General features: G+C 37.0%; 1 long non-coding RNA gene across 3 annotated transcripts; it reads left to right on the top strand.

Moving 5' to 3' along the window:
• Positions 1 to 319: 319 nt before the first annotated feature.
• On the top strand, positions 320 to 6,225 carry LOC140223871 (uncharacterized). Of its 3 annotated transcripts, XR_011899165.1 has the most exons (6): positions 320 to 806; positions 1,124 to 1,238; positions 1,556 to 1,670; positions 4,944 to 5,058; positions 5,376 to 5,490; positions 5,998 to 6,225. It is a non-coding gene; the product is annotated as an uncharacterized lncRNA (long non-coding RNA). The 3 variants fall into 3 exon arrangements; XR_011899167.1 differs by lacking the exon at positions 1,556 to 1,670; XR_011899166.1 differs by lacking the exons at positions 320 to 806; positions 1,124 to 1,238; positions 1,556 to 1,670 and adding an exon at positions 4,144 to 4,626.
• Positions 6,226 to 10,357: the final 4,132 nt, after the last annotated feature.

Below are 10,357 nucleotides of genomic sequence, written 5' to 3'. Positions count from 1 at the left end.
CTGCAGAACCACCATAAGCAGAAGAAAAACTAACTTTATCTGAGATTACTGCCTGTTACCGAGCAAAAGTAGGTGTAATATATTAGGACGCAGACCGAACTTTCTTAATATAATCGTTTTAAGCATTTAAAACACGTTTCGAAGAAGAAATAAGGAAAAATCAAGAGGACAAGTTCAAATCAAATTTCCGTTTGCCGCCATGGATTCCCGCGCTCATTTACACACTCACACAAGCGCGCAGCGCCGAACCTAGCTTCACTTTTTCCCCGTGCTTTTAGATACGAGCGCTCCGTCTTTATGTCTTTGAGTATGACCAACACCAACTAACAACATACCATCCAGCGATGAGGAAAAATATTGGAGGTTAGGACGAGTTAGTCAAAAACATCGGCCTTTCGGGTAAGCGTCGTCGGTTGAATTTCCTCGATTTTTTTAAAGTTTTTTTCTATTATAGTAACATTTTAGGTTTAAAATATTCTATTAGAATGTCGAGCGCGTTACAGAGCACTATATCGTACATAATTCAGCTCGGATTTATTCTCAGATTCGTAATAAACGGGGTCCTGTAGTACGGAGTCGTAAAGGTTTTTTTGTGATCCTTCAGAGAGAATTGCAACGGAGAAATGTCATTGATGCGGATTCTTAGCTCTTATCTTGAACGTCATATCTTTAGTGTTATTAGTGCGCGTTCACCGTTAAAATGTGTTCGATTCTTGTGCTCTAAGTTCTCAGTTTTAGTGCGAGAAAATGCTGTTTTTCCACTCCGATCCCTCACCATGTTTTCAAGCCCAGCATTTTGCTAATGTGTAAGTAGAAAACCTCGTTTTACTCCTCAGACTTTTCCTCCATTTTCTAAACTGCAAGAATCAAAATTACATGATGCGCTCCTGCTCAAAAAGTGCAAGTCCAACAAGGAAACAACCCACTAATATTGCTATAATTATTGTTAATTACTCCATGTACTGACGATTTAAAAGATTCTTCATCAAGTCATTAAAGGACTCTAGGAAAATGTTGAATGATCACCACTTCAGGTGTCTGCTGAAAATACCCGATGAAATGCATCTTTTCATGCAAAGAATATTAAAATTGTTATTCTAAAAATTTCCTTGTTTGTTCGCAGATGCTGCATAATCGGCAGATTGTTAATCATTTTATGAATCATCACACATTGAAAACCTGTCTTTTTCCGTATGAAAATGCTCACCATGTTTTCAAGCCCAGCATTTCGCTAATGTGTAAGTAGAAAACCTCGTTTTACTCTCCAGACTTTTTCTCTATTTTCTAAACTGCATGCATTAAAATTACATGATACGCTCTTGCTCAAAAAGTGCAAGTCCAACAAGGAAACAACCCACTAATATTGCTATAATTATTGTTAATTACTCCATGTACTGACGATTTAAAAGATTCTACATCAAGTCATTAAAGGGCTCTAGGAAAATGTTGAATGATCACCACTTCAGGTGTCTGCTGAAAATACCCGATGAAATGCATCTTTTCATGCAAAGAATATTAACATTGTTATTCTAAAAATTTCCTTGTTTGTTCGCAGATGCTGCATAATCGGCAGATTGTTAAACATTTTATGAATCATCACACATTGAAAACCTGTCTTTTTCCTTATGAAAATGCTCACCATGTTTTCAAGCCCAGCATTTTGCTAATGTGTAAGTAGAAAACCTCGTTTTACTCCTCAGACTTTTCCTCCATTTTCTAAACTGCAAGAATCAAAATTACATGATGCGCTCCTACTCAAAAAGTGCAAGTCCAACAAGGAAACAACCCACTAATATTGCTGTAATTATTGTGAATTACTCCATGTACTGACAATTTAAAAGATTCTCTAATAAGTCAATTGAAGACTCAATGGAAACACTGAGCAAACACCATATCAGGTGTCTGCTGTAAATAACTGTTGGAATGTTTCTCAGCATTCTGCCTCCCCTTTCAATCGTTGGCGACACCTTTGCAGGGATAAAACTCATTTTTTAGGAGCCTAATTAACTTTTTGCATATTCATTATGGCGCATTCAATTTTGGTACGTCAACTTTTTTAGGCGCCACAATGTCCCAGTCCTGTAATTTTATGGTTTGCCTGTAGAAGGCAGAGCACTGTCTTCACTTGAAAAATACAATGATTTTTTTTCTAAGGAAAGTATCTTTTGTGTTCACAGAAGCTGCATAGTTGGCGAACTGTAGAAGATCCAGCAATCATGATATGTGAATTCAAATCTTCAATGTAATGTGTTAAACTTGTCTACGTCTAGTGATGCTCAATGTTGTTTATCTATGATTAGTTTCTGTCACATCACCTAGCAAGAGTGTGTCACCATTGCCCTCGATTTTGTTGTAAAATGAAAATGAAATTTTATCAATTAAAGCCTTCTAAAATCTTGCTCATATCTTGCCTTTTGTCACTCAGTTTGTTTCCCCCTAGCTGTGAATATCATTCCATGTCCATATGGCCCGTAGACAATGACCGTTCCAATTTATCCTGCAAGTCATGTGTGACTTTAACCATTCAAAAATACAAACTAGGAAGAAAAGAATAAGTCATAATATGCTACAGCATAAGTTCTATGTTTTAATGCTCAAACTATGTCTTCATTTCCATTTCATTCGCTAGATATCAATAATATCATTTTCAAAAATAGTGAGGGCATGTTAAATTTCTTTTGAAGTTTTCAATAATGAAACATTCTGTCTCTCTCAAAATATTCCTCTGTAAGTAACGCCTGCCTAATTTCCTGAATGTGGAAGTCACCGATGCCTGAATTTTGCATTTAAGGCGCAAAATTTAGGGTACCGATGAAGATCCGAGCTCAGCAGTAATCAGTTTGTCTGAACTATTTAAATAAATTCGATGTAAATCTTTGTTATGAAGCATTGATCTGATGACTTCTACATTCAAGGCACATTCAACTCTCACATTCAGCATGTGATTGCGGTATCAGATAAGAAAGGAATCAAATTTAAACCAAAATTTTGCAACACCAACAACCACAACAATGATCCATCGCATTATTTAGATGTTTTGGTATCCACATTTTGGAGAGAATGTTGAAGAATGTAAACTAAGCTGAGTAAACACTTAAAATTTTAACTGAGAGCAAGCGCGAATCGTACAAATTGACGGTGTAAGTCGGCAATCACACAACTCGGTTTGCAACGTGGCTGACTTCCTGTAATACTTTAATTCTGAAATGGAAAACTACTCAACAGCAATTCTATAAAACTGCCGTGATTTTTCTTGTCCGTGCGAAAAAAATTCTGCAAAAACTTCAAGAAATGGTGTCAATTTGTTCTCCTGTAAGATAATAACATAGAGGCGGAGATTTTCAGACAACCCAAATGAGATATGTGATTGCGGACTTACACCATCGAAGTGTTGATGTGTAGGTAAGACAGGTACTTCCATTTTGCAGCATGATGATTTTTATAGCAGGAGAATATGGTCACAGAAGAGGAGTTCAGCTCTCCATACGAGATTATTATTGACTAAACTTCACTGTTTACGTCAATTAATAATAGCGAATCAATGCTGAAAAAGGCTGACCAATAAGATGCTGAAAAAAGGTATGGTATATTTACTCGAAGCACAGCAATAAATAATATAAGTCAACACTGGAAAAGATCTTGGTACCGCATACAAATAAAATCCTGACCAAAACAACGCGACTTTCGGTGAGAATACTTCTAGAATCAATCAAGGTTGAGAGACAGAATACTTCTTCACTGCAGCTAAAGTATTACTTTGAAAGCAAAGAAGATTACTATGATCATACAAATGATTCGCAAGATGATTGCCATTGGGAAAGGCTGGGAAAACAGGAGTCATAGTCAAAATACTTGGAAACAACACTTGGCACTAGGTGAAAAACGATGAAAAATACGGGATAATTTCACTAAGATGGATGTTATGTGCTACTACAATGTTCTCTACGTAACTCGTCAGCTTTTCATAGAGTTCCAAAACTTTCGTTACCGGGGAAATCATAAATTTTCTTAAAATTCTAGCTTTCCTCCATAAGAGACCGTTGAAATGTTTTGCCTAACTTCGGCATAACCTTATTCATCGATGGATGGTATGTTGTTAGTTGGTGTTGGTATGACGCGCCGTTTGGGCAGAACCAACACCAACTAACAACATACCATCCAGCGATGAGGAAAAATATTGGAGGTTAGGACGAGTTAGTCAAAAACATCGGCCTTTCGGGTAAGCGTCGTCGGTTGAATTTCCTCGATTTTTTTAAAGTTTTTTTCTATTATAGTAACATTTTAGGTTTAAAATATTCTATTAGAATGTCGAGCGCGTTACAGAGCACTATATCGTACATAATTCAGCTCGGATTTATTCTCAGATTCGTAATAAACGGGGTCCTGTAGTACGGAGTCGTAAAGGTTTTTTTGTGATCCTTCAGAGAGAATTGCAACGGAGAAATGTCATTGATGCGGATTCTTAGCTCTTATCTTGAACGTCATATCTTTAGTGTTATTAGTGCGCGTTCACCGTTAAAATGTGTTCGATTCTTGTGCTCTAAGTTCTCAGTTTTAGTGCGAGAAAATGCTGTTTTTCCACTCCGATCCCTCACCATGTTTTCAAGCCCAGCATTTTGCTAATGTGTAAGTAGAAAACCTCGTTTTACTCCTCAGACTTTTCCTCCATTTTCTAAACTGCAAGAATCAAAATTACATGATGCGCTCCTGCTCAAAAAGTGCAAGTCCAACAAGGAAACAACCCACTAATATTGCTATAATTATTGTTAATTACTCCATGTACTGACGATTTAAAAGATTCTTCATCAAGTCATTAAAGGACTCTAGGAAAATGTTGAATGATCACCACTTCAGGTGTCTGCTGAAAATACCCGATGAAATGCATCTTTTCATGCAAAGAATATTAAAATTGTTATTCTAAAAATTTCCTTGTTTGTTCGCAGATGCTGCATAATCGGCAGATTGTTAATCATTTTATGAATCATCACACATTGAAAACCTGTCTTTTTCCGTATGAAAATGCTCACCATGTTTTCAAGCCCAGCATTTCGCTAATGTGTAAGTAGAAAACCTCGTTTTACTCTCCAGACTTTTTCTCTATTTTCTAAACTGCATGCATTAAAATTACATGATACGCTCTTGCTCAAAAAGTGCAAGTCCAACAAGGAAACAACCCACTAATATTGCTATAATTATTGTTAATTACTCCATGTACTGACGATTTAAAAGATTCTACATCAAGTCATTAAAGGGCTCTAGGAAAATGTTGAATGATCACCACTTCAGGTGTCTGCTGAAAATACCCGATGAAATGCATCTTTTCATGCAAAGAATATTAACATTGTTATTCTAAAAATTTCCTTGTTTGTTCGCAGATGCTGCATAATCGGCAGATTGTTAAACATTTTATGAATCATCACACATTGAAAACCTGTCTTTTTCCTTATGAAAATGCTCACCATGTTTTCAAGCCCAGCATTTTGCTAATGTGTAAGTAGAAAACCTCGTTTTACTCCTCAGACTTTTCCTCCATTTTCTAAACTGCAAGAATCAAAATTACATGATGCGCTCCTACTCAAAAAGTGCAAGTCCAACAAGGAAACAACCCACTAATATTGCTGTAATTATTGTGAATTACTCCATGTACTGACAATTTAAAAGATTCTCTAATAAGTCAATTGAAGACTCAATGGAAACACTGAGCAAACACCATATCAGGTGTCTGCTGTAAATAACTGTTGGAATGTTTCTCAGCATTCTGCCTCCCCTTTCAATCGTTGGCGACACCTTTGCAGGGATAAAACTCATTTTTTAGGAGCCTAATTAACTTTTTGCATATTCATTATGGCGCATTCAATTTTGGTACGTCAACTTTTTTAGGCGCCACAATGTCCCAGTCCTGTAATTTTATGGTTTGCCTGTAGAAGGCAGAGCACTGTCTTCACTTGAAAAATACAATGATTTTTTTTCTAAGGAAAGTATCTTTTGTGTTCACAGAAGCTGCATAGTTGGCGAACTGTAGAAGATCCAGCAATCATGATATGTGAATTCAAATCTTCAATGTAATGTGTTAAACTTGTCTACGTCTAGTGATGCTCAATGTTGTTTATCTATGATTAGTTTCTGTCACATCACCTAGCAAGAGTGTGTCACCATTGCCCTCGATTTTGTTGTAAAATGAAAATGAAATTTTATCAATTAAAGCCTTCTAAAATCTTGCTCATATCTTGCCTTTTGTCACTCAGTTTGTTTCCCCCTAGCTGTGAATATCATTCCATGTCCATATGGCCCGTAGACAATGACCGTTCCAATTTATCCTGCAAGTCATGTGTGACTTTAACCATTCAAAAATACAAACTAGGAAGAAAAGAATAAGTCATAATATGCTACAGCATAAGTTCTATGTTTTAATGCTCAAACTATGTCTTCATTTCCATTTCATTCGCTAGATATCAATAATATCATTTTCAAAAATAGTGAGGGCATGTTAAATTTCTTTTGAAGTTTTCAATAATGAAACATTCTGTCTCTCTCAAAATATTCCTCTGTAAGTAACGCCTGCCTAATTTCCTGAATGTGGAAGTCACCGATGCCTGAATTTTGCATTTAAGGCGCAAAATTTAGGGTACCGATGAAGATCCGAGCTCAGCAGTAATCAGTTTGTCTGAACTATTTAAATAAATTCGATGTAAATCTTTGTTATGAAGCATTGATCTGATGACTTCTACATTCAAGGCACATTCAACTCTCACATTCAGCATGTGATTGCGGTATCAGATAAGAAAGGAATCAAATTTAAACCAAAATTTTGCAACACCAACAACCACAACAATGATCCATCGCATTATTTAGATGTTTTGGTATCCACATTTTGGAGAGAATGTTGAAGAATGTAAACTAAGCTGAGTAAACACTTAAAATTTTAACTGAGAGCAAGCGCGAATCGTACAAATTGACGGTGTAAGTCGGCAATCACACAACTCGGTTTGCAACGTGGCTGACTTCCTGTAATACTTTAATTCTGAAATGGAAAACTACTCAACAGCAATTCTATAAAACTGCCGTGATTTTTCTTGTCCGTGCGAAAAAAATTCTGCAAAAACTTCAAGAAATGGTGTCAATTTGTTCTCCTGTAAGATAATAACATAGAGGCGGAGATTTTCAGACAACCCAAATGAGATATGTGATTGCGGACTTACACCATCGAAGTGTTGATGTGTAGGTAAGACAGGTACTTCCATTTTGCAGCATGATGATTTTTATAGCAGGAGAATATGGTCACAGAAGAGGAGTTCAGCTCTCCATACGAGATTATTATTGACTAAACTTCACTGTTTACGTCAATTAATAATAGCGAATCAATGCTGAAAAAGGCTGACCAATAAGATGCTGAAAAAAGGTATGGTATATTTACTCGAAGCACAGCAATAAATAATATAAGTCAACACTGGAAAAGATCTTGGTACCGCATACAAATAAAATCCTGACCAAAACAACGCGACTTTCGGTGAGAATACTTCTAGAATCAATCAAGGTTGAGAGACAGAATACTTCTTCACTGCAGCTAAAGTATTACTTTGAAAGCAAAGAAGATTACTATGATCATACAAATGATTCGCAAGATGATTGCCATTGGGAAAGGCTGGGAAAACAGGAGTCATAGTCAAAATACTTGGAAACAACACTTGGCACTAGGTGAAAAACGATGAAAAATACGGGATAATTTCACTAAGATGGATGTTATGTGCTACTACAATGTTCTCTACGTAACTCGTCAGCTTTTCATAGAGTTCCAAAACTTTCGTTACCGGGGAAATCATAAATTTTCTTAAAATTCTAGCTTTCCTCCATAAGAGACCGTTGAAATGTTTTGCCTAACTTCGGCATAACCTTATTCATCGATGGATGGTATGTTGTTAGTTGGTGTTGGCAGAACTCTGACCGCGGAGCATCAGAGTGCATCGTTCGCATCGGTTTCACCGGTGCAACACATCGGTGCCACCAGCCTTCCCCGGCTTTTGATTGGCTCGCAATTTTCCTCAATTTTCTTTAGTTTGAAAGAAAATTTCTCGTGGAAACCTCTCTGAAGTGCTTCTCAAAGCGACTACAAAGCTATTGATATATTACACCTACCATGTTTCTGTTTTTTTACTTTCAATTTGAATCAAGTCTCAAAAAAAAGCTGTACCTAACCTAACCTCAACCATGGGTGTTCATTTTCATTGCAAAGAGAAAACATTGCAAATAGCCACCAGCAGTTCTCGATCTGAAATTTGACAAATTTTCAATTTAAAATCATCTTTTGTGACCTAAAATGGTTTTTTGTCTTTCAATCAGTGTCGTCTTAATACCTTTTCACTTCAGTTTCTAAAGTTTATGGCGTTTCTTCATTGTTCCTTTCGCTCCTAATGGTTGAAGCTGAAGCCAAGTAGCTCGTCGGTTTGATCTGCTTTTTTTCCTCGAAGAGGATTTAATTGTGCCTCTCCTTCAAGTCTCAGCTTTAGCAGTGTTACTTTTTCATCATAAACAATTACTTCGGTAATAATCAAAAGTTTACATTTCAGTTCTGTATCTACAAGTGTCTGCATCAGGAATCGTTCTCCGAGAGCAGCATCTCATGACTGCAGCATACAGATGGAAATTAAGCTTGTTTCCTGGTTTTACTTAAACAACTTGTGCTCTAAATTTATCGTTGAAGTGACAAATGGTGTGTATTACTGTACCTGAAAGCCTAGCGTAGAAACTTTGAGCACCTGTCTCAGTGTGAGCGGTCCTTTGTTGCGGTCAAAGCTGCTCATTGATGACAGTTTCTCAAAGGGAAAGTCTTCGATGGATCAAGAAAAATCGTCTCCCTGAAATAGTAGTTAACACCCTTTCTTCATGACAATCTCAAAATTTAGTCCTCGCCCTAAGTTTGGGACCATTTCTCAGTTTTATCCTTGGTGTTGCGGTGTCATCAGAAGTGCACAATTTCTGTAGGATCAGTTCATGGTATGATTTGGAATATTTTAATTACCACTTATCTCGGTATGTGACACTACAGACTTCCTGTCATACTTTATTTTCTAAATGGGAAACCACTTGACGGAAGGTTTTAAAAACTGCCGTGATTTTTCTTCTCTTTACGAAGAAAATCCTGCAGGAACTTCAAGGAATGATGTCGATTTGTACTCTTTTATTAAAAGAATATAGGAGCTGAGATTTTTAAACACTGTAAGAAGTTTCAACCATCTGCTCTGCAAAGATAATTTGAATTCAAATCATCCTATGAATAGAATACCATGCATTCGGAAGGGGTGAGCACTTGAGGTTTCATTTGCCTGGGGAGGCGCCTTTCAAATTCACTGCCAAAGGGACTCTAGCAATATCTGGCAAATGGAAGGTACTGTCCTAGTCCAAAAAATGTAAAGAAAGCCTAACCACCCCCTGGGCTCGGTGTAGTTGCTGGATTTTTCCCCCTATTTCTGGATTATTATTTGAGGATGCCTACTGGATCTTAACTTTCACAGAAGACGGAGTTAATGCTGAAACAGGAAAATTTAAGTTGGAAAGTCTGAGAAGTGGATCCGTACCTCAAGAGTCTGAAGCTTCACCTTTATTCCAGCCCAAAGAGATGGTTATAGAAACATTCAAATTTTCAAAAGATGTTGACCTAGGGCAGCAGAGAAGGAACAAGCAAGGTCAAAGGTTCAACCCGATACAGGGAGAAATGGCATTGATTATTGCTCTGTTTAGAAAAAAAAAGTTTAAAAACTTGCTTTGGATGTTTTTCACCCCTCTCAGGGAAAAAGAACAGATATAAATTCAGGTATCAAAGAAAAACAGTGACAATAATGGGCGGCGCTTCGTTCGAGGAAATTTTGAGTGACATTTAGTGCTCACAGCATTCATAAAAGCGCTCATAATGACATTTTTGAAGGTTTATCCAAACGTGAAAGACCATTAAAATCTTCTTGACATGACTTGGAAATAATTTCAATGAAATTTCAATGCACATTTCAAAGATTTAGGAAACCTGTGATGATGATTGATTTTAAATGATTATGAGCTTTGAGTTAGACTAAGAACAACACAAGACACACCTGAGCAGCCTGATTGTTGAAATTTTTTGTTTGTCGGGACGGCATGGATGACATAGGTTAAAAAACCGAGCGAGATTAGTCGGCTATGTCTTATCCCTGCTTTGTCGTGCCTTTGTCAGGTGGAATGGACAACATACTGTCGGAAACTTAAGAGGTGCCGTTAGCTTGTCAAAAGTTCAACTTGACATAGGCACGACAAAGCAGCGATAAGACATAGCCAACCAATCACGCTCCGCCTTTTAACCGATGTCATCTATGTCGTCCCGACAAACAAA

This window comes from Bemisia tabaci, chromosome 2, assembly GCF_918797505.1.
Source record: "Bemisia tabaci chromosome 2, PGI_BMITA_v3".
In the NCBI taxonomy this organism is placed as follows: Eukaryota; Metazoa; Arthropoda; class Insecta; order Hemiptera; family Aleyrodidae; genus Bemisia; species Bemisia tabaci.
Note: the sequence above shows the minus strand (reverse complement) of the source record. Positions and strands in the feature narration are given on the sequence as shown.